Below are 16587 nucleotides of genomic sequence, written 5' to 3'. Positions count from 1 at the left end.
GGGAATAGCAGATCCATTCTATGTGTCATACTTGATCATTTCGCGATATTGCCATATTTTTGCTGAAAGGATTTAGTAGAGAAAATCGACGATAAAGTTCGCAACTTTTGCTCGCTGATAAAAAAAAGCCTTGCCTGTACCGGAAGTAGCGTGACGTCACAGGAGCTAGTATTCCTCACAATTCCCCATTGTTTACAATGGAGCGAGAGAGATTCGGACCGAGAAAGTGATGATTACCCCATTAATTTGAGCGAGGATGAAATATTCGTAGATGAGGAACGTTACAGTGAAGGACTTGAGAGACAGTGATGGACGTATCTTTTTTCGCTCTGACCGTAACTTAGGTACAAGCTGGCTCATTGGATTCCACACTCTCCTTTTTTTATTGTGGATCACGGATTTGTACTTTAAACCACCTCGGATACTATATCCTCTTGAAAATGAGAGTCGAGAACGCGAAATGGACATTCAGTGCCTTTTATCTCCACGACAATACATCGGCGAAATGCTTTAGCTACGAGCTAACGTGATAGCATCGTGCTTTAACTGCATATAGAAACAAAAAAATAAACCCCTGACTGGAAGGATAGATAGAAAATCAACAATACTATTAAACCGTGGACATGTAAATACACGGTTAATGCTTTCCAGGCTGGCGAAGGTTAACAATGCTGTGCTAACGACGCCATTGAAGCTAACTTAGCAACGGGACCTCACAGAGCTATGCTAAAAACATTAGCTCTCCACCTACGCCAGCCAGCCCTCATCTACTCATCAACACCCGTGCTCACCTGCGTTCCAGCGATCGGCAGAAGGACGAAGGACTTCACCCGATGCGTTTGGCGGCCCGGAGACGTAGGAAGTCAAGGTGAGGTCGGCGGCTAGCGGGGCTAGCGCGGCTAGCGCTCCAACAAAGTCCTCCTGGTTGTGTTGCTGTAGTCCGCTGCTAATACACCGATCCCACCTACAACTGTCTTCTTTGCAGCCTTCATTGTTCATTAAACAAATTGCAAAAGATGTCCAGAATACTGTGGAATTATGAAATGAAAACAGAGCTTTTTGTATAGGATTCTACGGGTACCATAACTTCCGTTACTCTGACTTCGTCACGCGCATACGTCATCATACCGCGACGTTTCAGCCGGATATTTCCCGGGAAGTTTTAAATGTCACTTTATAAGTTAACCCGGCCGTATTGGCATGTGTTGCAATGTTAAGATTTCATCATTGATATATAAACTATCAGACTGCGTGGTCGGTAGTAGTGGGTTTCAGTAGGCCTTTAATGGACAAATACAAGCACATTTCGTTCGACTTATTGTAGTAAAAAATAAAAATAAAAATAATAATAAAATAAAATATAAATATTATTAAAATAATATATATATTATTATATGTAATTATTATTATATATTAATATATAAAATAATAATAAAAAGAGAGTCGTGCTCTCCAAATGTAGAGCTTAAAGGGGCCGATGTTGGGTGATGACGTTATTGTAGTAAAAAATAAAAATAAAATAAAAATAATAAAATAAAATATAAATATTAAAATAATATACATATTATATATAATTACTATTATATATTAATATATAAAATTATAATAAAAAGAGAGTCATGCATTCCAAATGTAGAGTTTAAAGGGGTCGATGTTGGGTGATGACGTTATTGTAGTAAAAAATAAAAATAATAAAATAAAATATAAATATTATTAAAATAATATACATATTAGATTTAATTATTATTATATATTAATATATAAAATAATAATAAAAAGAGTTGTGCTCTCCAAATGTAGAGTTTAAAGGGGTCGATGTTGGGTGATGACGTTATTGTAGTAAAAAATACAAATAAAAATAATAAAATAAAATATAAATATTATTAAAATAATATACATATTAGATATAATTATTATTATATATTAATATATAAAATAATAATAAAAATAGTCGTGCTCTCCAAATAAAGAGTTTAAAGGGGTCGATGTTGGGTGATGATGTTATTGTAGTAAAAAATAAAAAAATAAAAATAAAATATAAATATTAAAATAATATACATATATATAATTATTATTGTATATTAATATATAAGATAATAATAAAAAGAGAGTCGTGCTCTCCAAATGTAGAGTTTAAAGGGGTTGATGTTGGGTGATGACGTTATTGTAGTAAAAAATAAAAATAATAAAATAAAATATAAATATTATTAAAATAATATACATATTATATATAATTATTATTGTATATTATTAAACAAAATAATAAAAAGAGAGTCGTGCTCTCCAAATGTAGAGTTTAAAGGGGTCGATGTTGGGTGATGGCCAAAGATTGACAAAAACAACGAACGTCAGTGTAATTGTGACAAAGCCTAACACTATTCCAGCACATAATAAACCCTTCTTAAAAACACAAAGGCAGTCTAATATTGAACGTTCGCCAACAAATAAAAGAGCGAAACGCGAAGTAAAAGAATATAAATCCACTTACCCAGCAGCCTGTCTTTGGTCGCCCGGGCCTCGCTGGTGTTGCGGCGGACTCGCTGCCCACTAACTGCACACTGTGACATTGACAGCGCGCCGAACACCGTTCGAACCAGGCGACACGACATACAAACACGTCCGCTGCGACGCCGCCATCGTTTTTGTGTCGCGTTCGGCCTTGCTGGCTGCCTTCTAGAACGTGCAAAGCGACGTTGGCGTCTTCCGGGATTATACTGTGGCCAGACAAAGCTAGCGGAGCTAACGGCGCTAGCCTCTCTCTCCGTCCCTCAGCTGTGCCAGCTGGTCACGTGACACACTGTTGCCTTCGCGGTCGCCAGTGAAAGTGGGATAAAAATGGACGTCCTGTACACAACCCAAAAACCAGTGAAGTTGTCACGTTGTGTAAATGGTAAGTAGAAAACAGAATGCAATGATTTGCAAATCCTTTTCAACTTATATTCAATTGAATAGACTGCAAAGACAATATACCTAATGTTCGAACTGAGAAACTTCTTTTTTTTTGGCAAATTATTATTAACTTGGAATTTAATGGCAGCAACACATTGCAAAAAGTTGTCACAGGGGCATTTTTACTACTGTGTTACATGACCTTTCTTTTTAACAACACTCAGTAAACGTTTCGGGAACTGAGGAGACACATTTTTGAAGCTTCTCAGGTGGAATTCTTTCCCATTCTTGCTTGATGTACAGCTTAAGTTGTTCAACAGTCCGGGGGTCTCCATTGTGCTATTTTAGGCTTCATAATGCGCCACACATTTTAAATGGGAGAAAGGTTTAAACTACAGGCAGGCCAGTCTAGCACCCGCACTATTTTACTATGAAGCCACGCTGTTGTAACACGTGGCTTGGCACTTTCTTGCTGAAATAAGCAGGGGCGTCCAGGATAACGTTGCTTGGATGGCAACATATGTTGCTCCAAAACCTGTATGTACCTTTCAGCATTAATGGTGCCTTCACAGATGTGTAAGTTACCCATGTCTTGGGCACAAATATCAATCAATCAATCAATCAATGTTTATTTATATAGCCCTAAATCACAAGTGTCTCAAAAGGCTGTACAAGCCACAACGACATCCTCGGTACAGAGCCCACATACGGGCAAGGAAAACTCACCCCAGTGGGACGTCAATGTGAATGACTATGAGAAACCTTGGAGAGGACCGCATATGTGGGTACCACCCCCCCCACCCCCCCCCCCCCCCCTTCTAGGGGAGACCGAAAGCAATGGATGTCGAGTGGGTCCGACATAATATTGTGAAAGTCCAGTCCACAGCGGATCCAACACATCAGCGAAAGTCCAGTCCATAGTGGGGCCAGCAGGAACCATCCCGAGCGGAGACCCCCATACCATCACAGATGCTGGCTTTTACACTTTGCACCTATAATATCCGGATGGTTCTTTTCCTCTTTGGTCCGGAGGACACGACGTCCACAGTTTCCAAAAACAATTTGAAATGTGGACTCGTCAGACCACAGAACACTTTTTCACTTTGTATCAGTCCATCTTAGATGAGCTCGGGCCCAGAGAAGCCGGCGGCGTTTCTGGGTGTTGTTGATAAACGGCTTTCGCTTTGCATAGTAGAGTTTTAACTTGCAATTACAGATGTAAATAAAAACAAATAATAATAAAAACAGAGTACAATGATTTGCAAATCCTTTTCAACTTACTGTATATACAATTGAAAAGACTGCAAATACAAAATATTTAATGTTTGAACTGTTTAATGTTCGAATGTTCGAAGCCGGCTGCATTTCTGGGTGTTGCTGATAAATGGCTTTGGCTTTGCATAGTAGAGTTTTAACTTGCACTTACAGATGTAGCGAACAACTATAGTTACTGACAGTGGTTTTCTGAAGTGTTTCTGAGCCCATATGGTGATATCCTTTACACAATCATGTCGCTTTTTGATGCAGTACCCCCTGAGGGATCGAAGGTCCCTCATATCATCGCTTACGTGCAGTGATTTCTCCAGATTCTCTGAACCTTTTGATGATATTACGGACCGTAAATGGTGAAATCCCTAAATTCCTTGCAATAGCTGGTTGAGAAATGTTGTTCTTAAACTGTTGGACAATTTGCTCACGCATTTGTTGACAAAGTGGTGACCCTCGCCCCATCCTTGTTTGTGAATGACTGAGCATTTCATGGAAGCTGCTTTTATACCCAATCATGGCACCCACCTGTTCCCAATCAGCCTGTTCACCTTTGGGATGTTCCAAATAAGTGTTTGATGAGCATTCCCCAACTTTCTCAGTCTTTTTTGCCACTTGTGCCAGCTTTTTTGAAACATGTTGCAGGCATCAAATTCCAAATGAGCTAATATTTACAAAAAATAACAACGTTTTTTAGTTCGAACGTGAAGTATCTTGTCTTTGCAGTCTATTCAATTGAATATAAGTTGAAAAGGATTTGCAAATCATTGTATTCTGTTTTTATTTACCATTTACACAACGCGCTAACTTCACTGGTTTTGGGTTTAGTAACTAAACAGCAATAGAATGTTTCAAAGAAGGATTGCCCTCAATACTCCTCAGATGGATGGATGATTGAAGTAATTGAAAACTACTTTGTAAATGTTGGACCACGTCTGGAAGAAAAGATCCAGATCCTTTGTCAATTGAGGACTTGAATGATACCACAGGATACAGGTGTCCAATGTGACTTGAATGATACCACAGGATACAGGTGTCCAATGTGGGGCTCGCAGGACAAATTTCAGAGTCTCTGAATGCAATGTTGTGGATGGTTTTATCACAGTCAGAATCACAATCATAAACTTGATGAGTCTATCTATAGACGGCATGTAATTAAAGTGTCTACAGCATCCAATAAAGTGATCAATACCCATCCAAATAAGCAATGTCCAAAGTGTCCAATTGCATTCAATAGCGTGGGTTAGTATTGTCTTGATACCAATATTTTGGTACTGGTACCGGTACAAAATGTATTTCAATACTTTTCTGTACTTTTCGATATTTTTCTAAATAAAGATGACCACAAAAAATGGCAATATTGGCTTTCTTTTACCAAAAAATCTTAGGGTACATTAAACATATGTTAATTATTGCAATTTAGTCCTTAAATAAAATAGTAAACATACTAGACAACTTGTCTTTTAGTTGTAAGTAAACAAACAAAGACTCCTAATTAGTCTGCTGACGTATGCAGTAACATATTGTGTCATTTATCTACCTATTATTTTGTCTACATTATGAGGGACGAACTGTAAAAATGGATTATTAATCTACTTGTTCATTTACTGTTAATACCTGCGTAATTTCTCTGTGGAAGGAGGTGTGGCCAGCGCACTTGCAGGAGCAAAGGTCACCGCCTCTGTCTATGGTGCTGAGGTCGAGCACCATCGGCTAGGGGCGGGGCATGGGCTGACGGCGAGACACAGCTGGCAGGTGATTCGATTTCACAGGTGGTACGTGTTAATCTAATCATCTGTTGTCTTTAAAAGTAAGCGGCCGAGAGCAGGAGGGGGATAGGATACGGAGGTGGCTGAAAAGTCACGTCCTGCGGGAGAGAAATCTGTGAAAAAATTCTATGGACATTAAAGGCCTACTGAAAGCCACTACTACCGACCACGCAGTCTGATAGTTTATACATCAATGATGAAATCTTAACATTGCAACACATGCCAATACGGCCAGGTTAACTTATAAAGTGCAATTTTAAATTTCCCGGGAAACTTCCGGCTGAAAACGTCTATGTATGATGACGTATGCGCGTGACGTCAATGGTTGAAGCGGAAGTATTCGGACACATTGTATTATATACAAAAAGCTCGGTTTTCATCGCAAGATTCCACAGTATTCTGGACATCTGTGTTGGTGAATCTTTTGCAATTTGTTTAATGAACAATGGAGACTGCAAAGAAGAAAGCTGTAGGTGGGATCGGTGTATTAGCGGCCGGCTGCAGCAACACAACCAGGAGGACTTTGAGTTGGATAGCAGACGCGCCATCCGACGCTAGCCGCCGACCGCATCGATGATCGGGTGAAGTCCTTCGTCGCGCCGTCGATCGCTGGAACGCAGGTGAGCACGGGTGTTGATGAGCAGATGAGGGCTGGCGTAGGTGGAGAGCTAATGTTTTTAGCATAGCTCTGTCGAGGTCCCGTAGCTAAGTTAGCTTCAATGGCGTCGTTAGCAACAGCATTGCTAGGCTTCGCCAGGCTGGACAGCATTAACCGTGTGGTTACAGGTCCAGTGTTTGGTTCGGTGTCTCCTGATAGTAGTATTGTTGATCTTCTGTCTATCTTTCCAGTCAGGGGTTTATTTCTGTTGTTTCTATCTGCAGTTAAGCCCGATGCTATCACGTTAGCTCCGTAGCTAAAGTGCTTCGCCGATGTATTGTCGTGGAGATAAAAGTCACTGTGAATGTCCATTTCGCGTTCTGGACTCTCATTTTCAAGAGGATATAGTATCCGAGGTGGTTTAAAATACAAATCTGTGATCCACAATAGAAAAAGGAGAAAGTGTGGAATCCAATGAACCCTTGTACCTAAGTTACAGTCAGAGCGAAAAAAGATACGTCCTGCACTGCACTCTAGTCCTTCACTCTCACGTTCCTCATCCACGAATCTTTCATCCTCGCTCAAATTAATGAGGTAATCGTCGCTTTGTCGGTCCGAATCGCTCTCGCTGCTGGTGTAAACAATGGGGAAATGTGGGGAGCCTTTCAACCTGCGACGTCACGCTACTTCCGGTACAGGCAAGGGTTTTTTTTTATCAGCGACCAAAAGTTGCGAACTTTATCGTCGATGTTCTCTACTAAATCCTTTCAGCAAAAATATGGCAATATCGCGAAATGATCAAGTATGACACAGAATGGATCTGCTATCCCCGTTTAAATAAAAAAAAATCATTTCAGTAGGCCTTTAAAACATTGTTAAAGACTGCAAGCCTGGCTCCTGTGCCGTGTATAATAGTGGAACGCATAGGAAGCGACTTCCACATTCTCTTTAAAATGTTCGATCTACACTTCTGATCAAATGTAATAATCCCTTATTCTTCTGTTGTTTGATACTTTACATTAGTGTTGGATGATACCACACATTTAGGTATCAATCCGATACCAAGTAGTTACAGGATCATACATTGGTCATATTCAAAGTCCTCATGTGTCCAGGGACGTATTTACTGAGTTTATAAACATAGTATGAATTTTTTTTTAAACTAAAGAAGATTTTGTGATGATAAAAAATATGGATGTAATCATAGTAGTATCGACTAAATACGCTCCTGTACTTGGTATCATTACAGTGGATGTCAGGTGTAGATCCACCCATGGCGTTTGTTTACATCGTGACGCCGGTGAGCTACGGTGTGTAGTGAAGCAGGGATGATACTTGTAATAAAACTTGCTTAATTTGTCGCCATAGAAACGAGGATTAGTGATTTAGAAGTAGCTAAAACACTGCAGACTGCGGATGGACGTTAGCCGCTAGCTAGCTAGCCATGTCTTAAAGCACCTCTTCCTGAGGGTGTTTCAGTGTTATAACTTCACCTTTACCTTTATTTTTTAAGCCAAAATGCGTCCGTTCTCCCTTTTCTGTCTACACACTGTGTCTGCTTGTAAGTACTCTGTGATTGTGCACTGCCAAACATGCTCCTCTGCTCGTATAAACAGCAATGACATGACATGACGACGACGACGACGGGGGCAGGGGGATGGACCGGGGGGGATGGACCGGTACTTTTTATAGGCGGCATAGTACCGAATGTGATTCATTAGTATCGCGGTACTATGCTAATACCGGTATACCGTACAACCCTAGCGGCAATGTCACATGACACACACTTCCGTTCTGTGAATACACACCCACAAACACTCAGTGACCTTAAGTACACATGTTTGGCTCCTACAGGTGGCCTTCACACTGTGATATAATCATAATGACCAATTCAGGCTCACACAATCCTTGATGCCATGTCCGCCAGGCTAATTTAGTTTCACTTATCAAACCTGACAATCGCCTTTAAATATGGCGGTACGGGGATAAAGCCCTCACTTATAGTGCTGGCGCACGCTTAAAATCGATGTCTTTGGCTCGCAGCCTATTGGCACGTTTACAATTTGGCACTTAAAGGCAAAAAGTTCGGGCACCGCTGCCTCAGATAAAAATCCCAGCTTGATGTTTCTCACCGACGTGACAGAAGAGGAAATATTCAAAATAGTGAATAAATGTAAACCCAAGACCACACTGCAAAAACTGAAATCTAAGTAACATTAAATATCTCAAATAAGGGTGATATTTGCTTATTTTCTGCCTGACAAGATAATTCTTCTCACTAAGCAGATTTTATGTTAGAGTGTTTTACTTGTTTTAAGTGTTTTGGTCCTAAATGATCTCAGTAAGATATTACAGCTTGTTGCTGAGATTTGATGACCTATATTGAGTAAAACATGCTTGAAACTACAAACCCCGTTTCCATATGAGTTGGGAAATTTTGTTAGATGTAAGTATCAACGGAATACAATGATTTGCAAATCCTTTTCAACCCATATTCAATTGAATATGCTACAAAGACAACATATTTGATGTTCAAACTCATAAACTTTATTTATTTTTTGCAAATAATAATTAACTTAGAATTTCATGGCTGCAACACGTGCCAAAGTAGTTGGGAAAGGGCATGTTCACCACTGTGTTACATGGCCTTTCCTTTTAACAACACTCAGTAAAGGTTTGGGAACTGAGGAGACACATTTTTGAAGCTTCTCAGGTGGAATTATTTCCCATTCTTGCTTGATGTACAGCTTAAGTTGTTCAACAGTCCGGGGGTCTCCCTTGTGCTATTTTAGGCTTCATAATGCGCAACACATTTTCAATGGGAGACAGGTCTGGACTACAGGCAGGCCAGTCTAGTACCCGTACTCTTTTACTATGAAGCCACGTTGATGTAACACGTGGCTTGGCATTGTCTTGCTGAAATAAGCAGGGGCGTCCATGGTAACGTTGCTTGGATGGCAACATATGTTGCTCCAAAAGCTGTATGTACCTTTCAGCATTAATGGTGCCTTCACAGATGTGTAAGTTACCCATGTCTTGGGCACTAATACACCCCCATACCATCACAGATGCTGGCTTTTCAACTTTGCGCCTATAACAATCTGGATGGTTCTTTGCCTCTTTGGTCCGGAGGACACGACGTCCACAGTTTCCAAAAACAATTTGAAACGTGGACTCGTCAGACCACAGAACACTTTTACACTTTGTATCAGTCCATCTTAGATGAGCTCAGGCCCAGCAAAGCCGACGGCGTTTCTGGGTGTTGTTGATAAACGGTTTTCGCCTTGCATAGGAGAGTTTTAACTTGCACTTACAGATGTAGCGACCAACTGTAGTTGCTGACAGTGGGTTTCTGAAGTGTTCCTGAGCCCATGTGGTGATATCCTTTACACACTGATGTCGCTTGTTGATGCAGTACAGCCTGAGGGATGGAAGGTCACGGGCTTAGCTGCTTACGTGCAGTGATTTCTCCAGATTCTCTGAACCCTTTGATGATATTACGGAGCGTAGATGGTGAAATCCCTAAATTCCTTGCAATAGCTGGTTGAGAAAGGTTTTTCTTAAACTGTTCAACAATTTGCTCACGCATTTGTTGACAAAGTGGTGACCCTCGCCCCATCCTTGTTTGTGAATGACTGAGCATTTCATGAAATCTACTTTTATACCCAATCATGGCACCCACCTGTTCCCAATTTGCCTGTTCACCTGTGGGATGTTCCAAATAAGTGTTTGATGAGCATTCCTCAACTTTATCAGTATTTATTGCCACCTTTCCCAACTTCTTTGTCACGTGTTGCTGGCATCAAATTCTAAAGTTAATGACTATTTGCAAAAAAAAAAAGTTTATCAGTTTGAACATCAAATATGTTGTCTTTGTAGCATATTCAACTGAATATGGGTTGAAAAGGATTTGCAAATCATTGTATTCCGTTTATATTTACATCTAACACAATTTCCCAACTCATATGGAAACGGGGTTTGTATAAAGCAGGGGGCTATGTGGTCAAGAAAATGGCAACAGAGCCAACATACCGTAAGTGTAGAGGACACAAAACATGTAAACACTTGACACTTTGTATCATGATAATAATACTGTCAAGTTTCACTCTCCATGAGTATATTATGTTGTGAGCAGGAACATGTACAATTGTATTTTGCAGGCTACGTAGATGACTTGATCAGGGAGGTTGTTGCTGGCTGCGGACAGACCCCTGACGAGAGAACACCAGTCAGCGTCACTGTGGATGTGCCTCCCTTCCTCTGCGATGAACTGGAGAAGCCAGACAAGGAGGAAGCCATCGCCAAGCACAGGAGTCGCTTCGGTAAGTGTTAACTGCCCTCCCGGTAACAGTTAGAGATGCTACCTCAGTAGAAGCATTTAAAGGCCTACTGAAAGCCACTACTACGCAGTCTGATAGTTTATATATCAATGATGAAATCTTAACATTGCAACACATGCCAATACGGCCGGGTTAACTTATAAAGTGACATTTTAAAATTCCTGCCACACTTCCGGTTGAAAAACTCCTTTGGATATGATTTATGCGCGTGACGTCACAAAATCCACGGAAGTGGTTGGACCCCCTCGAACCCGATACTGAAACCTCTTGTTTTCTTTGACAAAATTCCACAGTATTCTGGACATCTGTGTTGGTGAATCTTTTGCAATTTGTTTAATGAACAATGGAGGCTGCAAAGAAGAACGTTGTAGGTTGGATCGATCGGTGTATTAGCGGCTAAGTACAATACTTACAGCAACACAACAAGGACTACTTACTACGCCTAGCCCAGGGGTCGGCAACCCAAAATGTTGAAAGAGCCATATTGGACCAAAAATACAAAAACAAATCTGTCTGGAGCCGCAAAAAATTAAAAGCCATATTACATGTGTCATGAGATATACATTGAATTAAGAGGACTTAAAGGAAACTAAATGACCTCAAATATAGCTACAAATGAGGCATAATGATGCAATATGTACATATAGCTAGCCTAAATAGCATGTTAGCATCGATTAGCTTGCAGTCATGCAGTGACCAAATATGTCTGATTAGCACTCCACACAAGTCAATAACATCAACAAAACTCACCTTTGTGCATTCATGCACAACGTTAAAAGTGTGGTGGACAAAATGAGACAGAAAAAGAAGTGGCATAAAACACGTCCTAGAAAGTCGGAGAAAGTTCTGCATGTAAACAAACTATACGGTGAGTTCAAGGACCGCCAAAATTAGTAGGACAAAACGGCTCTCGCCAAATACTCGAATCAGTGAAGCACGTTTAATATAAACAGTGTGATTTATAACAATTAGGGAGGTTTGTGTCACGTTTGTCCTCCTACAGAAACCATACTAAAACAAAAAAAGAGATTTTTTTCCCCCTCATCTTTTTCCATTCTTCATACATTTTTGAAAAATCTCCAGAGAGCTACTAGGGCGGCGCTAAAGAGCCGCATGCGGCTCTAGAGCCGCGGGTTGCCGACCCCTGGCCTAGCCGATGCTTGCCGCCAAACCCACGGATGAAGTCCTTCGTCGCGCTGTCGATCGCTGGAACGCAGGTGAGCACGGCTGTTGATGGCAAGATGAGGGCTGGCTGGCGTAGGTGGAGCGCTAATGTTTTTATCATAGTTCTGTGAGGTCCGGTTGCTAAGTTGCTAAATTAGCCTTAGCGTCGTTAGCAACAGCATTGTTAAGCCTTACCAGGCTGAGAATTTTTAACCGTGTAGTTACATGTACATGGTTTAATAGTGTTGTTGATCTTCTGTCTATCCTTCCAGTCAGGGGTTTATTTATTTTGTTTCTATCTTCATTTGAGAACGCTGCTATCACGTTAGCTCAGTAGCTAAGTGTGTCACCGATGTATTGTCGTGGAGATAAAAGTCACTTTAAATGTCCATTTCGCGTGCTCGACTCTCATTTTCAAGAGGATATAGTATCCGAGGTGGTTTAAAATACAAATCCATGATCCACAATAGAAAAAGGAGAGAGTGTGGAATCCAATGAGCCAGCTTGTACCTAAGTTACGGTCAGAGCGAAAAAAGATACGTCCATCACTGCCTCTCCAGTCCTTCACTGTAACGTTCCTCATCTACGAATCTTTCATCCTCGCTCAAATTAATGGGGTAATCGTCGCTTTGTCGCTCCGAATCTCTCGCTCCATTGTAAACAACGGGGAATTGTGAGGAATACTAGCTCCTGTGACGTCACGCTACTTCCGGTACAGGCAAGGCTTTTTTTATCAGCGAGCAAAAGTTGCAAACTTTATCGTCAATTTTCTCTACTAAATCCTTTCAGCAAAAATATGGCAATATCGCGAAATGATCAAGTATGACACAGAATGGATCTGCTATTCCCGTTTAAATAAAAAAAAATCATTTCAGTAGGCCTTTAAGTCCCATCTTAAAACTCATTTGTATACTCTAGCCCAGTGTTTTTCAACCACTGTGCCGCGGCACACTAGTGTGCCGTGAGATACAGTCTGGTGTGCCGTGGGAGATTATCTAATTTCACCTATTTGGGGTATAACATTTTTTGCAAACCAGTAATTATAGTCTGCAAATGATGTGTTGTTGTTGAGTGTCGGCAGAGTAACCGTGTAATACTCTTCCATATCAGTAGGTGGCAGCAGGTAGCTAATCGTGATCACAATTTTTCAGACGACAGCGGGAGGCAGTGTGCAGGTAAAAAGGTGGCAAATGCTTAAACTTCTATTCACACATTTAAAAAAACACTTTAAGACTAATGTCTTGAAAAAATATATCACTCTTGAATCAACACAGTAGTTAATACTATGATCAATGTTAATTCAAATACTAAATGTGGGTTATAAATAATAATGGAAGTACAATTGTTTGTATATAGTATATAAATTGGTACAAAGGTTTAACATGTCTACAAGGATATTTCACATGCCTTTACTGTGTATATAATTGAACTGTGTTTATATTGTGTATAATGTGTATTTATAATATGTTGTACAAAGGACATTTAATAATTTTCGGAAGTTTATTTTGTACTTGACATTGTTTATAGGGTTAGGCGCAATAAGTGTTCAACTTCAGCCTAAACCCTTTCGGTCTGCAACATTTTCATTTTCAATTTATGAATGTACAACTGTTTGTTTATTTTGTTGACGATTGACCGAAGAATAATAAACTTGAAACTTGAAAAATAAACAAAAGGTGAGTGCCCCTAAAAAAAAGGCATTGAAGCTTAGGGAAGGCTATGCAGAACGAAACTACAACTGAACTGGCGACAAAGTGAAGAAAAACAGAATGCTGGACGACAGCAAAGACTTACTGTGGAGCAGACGGCGTCCACAAAGTACATCTGAACATGACATGACAATCAACAATGTCCCCACAAAGAAGGATAAAAACAACTGCAATATTCTGGATTGCTAAAAAAAAGCAGATGCGGGGAATATCGCTTAAAGGAAGACATGAAACTGCTACAGGAAAATACCAACAAAACAGGAAAAGCCACCAAAATAGGAGCGCAAGACAAGAACTAAAACACAACACATAAGAAAACAGCAAAAAAGTCCAAATAAGTCAGGGTGTGATGTGACGGGTGGTGACAGTACACCTACTTTGAGACAAGAGCTATAGTGTTGCATGCTTAGTTATGCTTGAAAATCACATCCCACAACTTTTTATTGTCAATATCGAGTTTCATATTTTAATGATTTCTGCTGGTGGTGTGCCTTTGGATTTTTTCAATGAAAAAAATGTGCCTCGGCTCAAAAAAGGTTGAAAAACACTGCTCTAACCTTTAAATAGACCCCCCTTTTTAGACCAGTTGATCTGCTGTTTCTTTTCTTTTCTCCTCTGCACCCCCCATTTGTGATTTAGGGCTAGCTATATAAATAAACATTGATTGATTGATATCATATATTATTACAGTACAGTGGACCATAGATGTCAACAATATTTACAATTTACTGCAACAGTAGAAGTGACAAATGAATAGAATGCATGACAATGTCTTTTGCATCTCAGAGAACAGTGCGACACTGTGTAGCCATGTCCGGATAATACAGCTGCCATCATTTGCTAACAACTATTTTGTACTTGCAGGCGGAGACGGGCTGTGTGTCGTCTCCGCCTGCAAGTACAAAATAGTTGTTAGCAAATGATGGCAGCTGTTATTATCCGGACATGGATACACAGTGACGCACTGTTCTCTGAGATGCAAAAGACATTGTCATGCATTCTATTCATTTGTCATTTACTGTTGCAGTAAATTGTAAATATTGTTGACATCTATGGTCCATGTATGTAATACTTCTATGATATATAATGTCATGTACATTGTAGCACAGTACATTTCACAGAATAAGAATAAGATAAGAAAGTGCTCATTCTGACTTATCTTCCAAAGGTTGATAGAATAAAGAATTATTTAAACTTATTAGTGCCTCACTCATTTTGCTGTTGCTGCAGCACGCCATATTGCTGTTCGTAGGCGTAATACGCTGTCTGCAGCACCCATTCATCCAGACACACAGATGGAAAGCCAGGGTGGTCTATGATGCACGTCTCCACACTCTCCTCCTCCATCGTTCTGGCCACTGCATCTAGCTCACGACAGCAGACACACTCAGCCACTGTCTCCATGTTCACACACATTGGCGTTGTTAGGCCTATTTTAGGGGGGCTCAAGCCCCCCTAAAATGGTCTTAAGCCTCCCTAAATAATTTGGTGTTAAAAAAAATTACAAATAAAAAATTCAATTTTTTTTTTTTTTTTTTTTTTACAAATACATGCCGACATATTCATTATAAAGTGGCCCGAATATGAGTTTAAATAAATAATCATATAACCTGTCATTTTTCACTCAGTTTCCCCTCACTTCATAGCGTAAGTTAGAGAGCCCCTTTAGTGCATCGGTATCCAATCCATTCCACTTGTTCATATAGAAAATGCCCACATCACTCAAAATCCAGTACGCATTTTCTCTGCGACCTTGATTGCGGTTCTTGGACTTGTTCATATAGAAAATGCCCACATCACTCAAAATCCAGTCCGCATTCTCTCTGCGACCTTGCTTGCGGTCCTGCAGGTGTACGAAGCACATTAGCACACAGCACTGCAAAACAAGAACCTTGTGTCTGCAATTGTAAATAATTTAGTTTTTAAGTTTTGTGTTTCTTGTAGAATCTACATAAAGTAATATACATTAGCCTATTGTTAAAATAATGAAAAAAACATAATTACATATATTTGTTTTATTGTATTGTTACATTCATAGCTGTTGTATTATTACGTGATAGCTTGTTAAATATTTCATAGGATTTTCAGAGGGTGGAAAAACTAAGACATTTAATATAAAATGTAAAATGAATAAATACATAAAAAGAAAAAGAAAAAAATGGTTAAAAGCCATCGTCCCGTGCATATTTTTTACCGTCCCCGGGACGATGGGACTACGTTAATCTCAAGCCCTGGAAGTTACATTTTATTGTTTGCATTATTTGTTTCAGCATTGCACTTTGAAGATGGTCCCTCAGCTCTTTGACAGCTTTGGCTCTTTTTCAGATCAGCAGACAGACTCTAAGTCTTTCTTATTTACAGTATATATAAAAGTTTCTCATTTCTATTCAGACTTCCATATATATTTAATTTCCTTAACGGCTTGCCACAATATATATATATATAAATATATTATATACAAGCCAAATTATCCTGATCCAGATATTACTTTAATTTAAGTAATTAAGTAATATTTCCAGGGCTTCAATTTACAACCATTTTAGTCACATATGTGCCCAAAATGTAATCTGTGCAACTTTAAAATATTTGGGAACAAACAATTATTGTATTGTGAGCTAAAGTGGTGGCATTAGCCTCTATGTTGTGAATGAATAACATAGAGGCTAATGCCATGACTTTCATTGTGTTTCAGTGTATCTTGAAGGATCATGCAAGTCATTGTTTTTTGTTGATGCTGTAAACAAAATGTCACTGTGCAAACCCATGTTTGTTGTTGTACTGAACACACATTGAAAATAAACCCACTGAAATAATAATAATAACAATGAATAATTTCTAAGTCTTTGTTAGCC

The 16587-nt window shown here is 39.6% G+C and overlaps 1 protein-coding gene across 2 annotated transcripts in view; it reads right to left on the bottom strand.

The window, feature by feature from the left end:
• The window catches only part of LOC133630611 (E3 ubiquitin-protein ligase MARCHF2-like), a 30477-nt gene extending 27663 nt beyond the window's left edge, over nt 1-2814 (bottom strand). For both annotated transcript variants that reach the window (XR_009821302.1, XM_062022199.1), the window contains exon 1: nt 2489-2814. The gene's annotated coding sequence lies outside the window, so the exon portion shown is untranslated. The remainder of the gene's footprint in view (nt 1-2488) is intronic.
• Between the last annotated feature and the right edge of the window lie 13773 nt (nt 2815-16587).

This window comes from Entelurus aequoreus, linkage group LG16, assembly GCF_033978785.1.
Source record: "Entelurus aequoreus isolate RoL-2023_Sb linkage group LG16, RoL_Eaeq_v1.1, whole genome shotgun sequence".
In the NCBI taxonomy this organism is placed as follows: Eukaryota; Metazoa; Chordata; class Actinopteri; order Syngnathiformes; family Syngnathidae; genus Entelurus; species Entelurus aequoreus.
The sequence above is the reverse complement of the archived record's forward strand: the minus strand, read 5'-3'. Positions and strand labels throughout refer to the sequence as shown.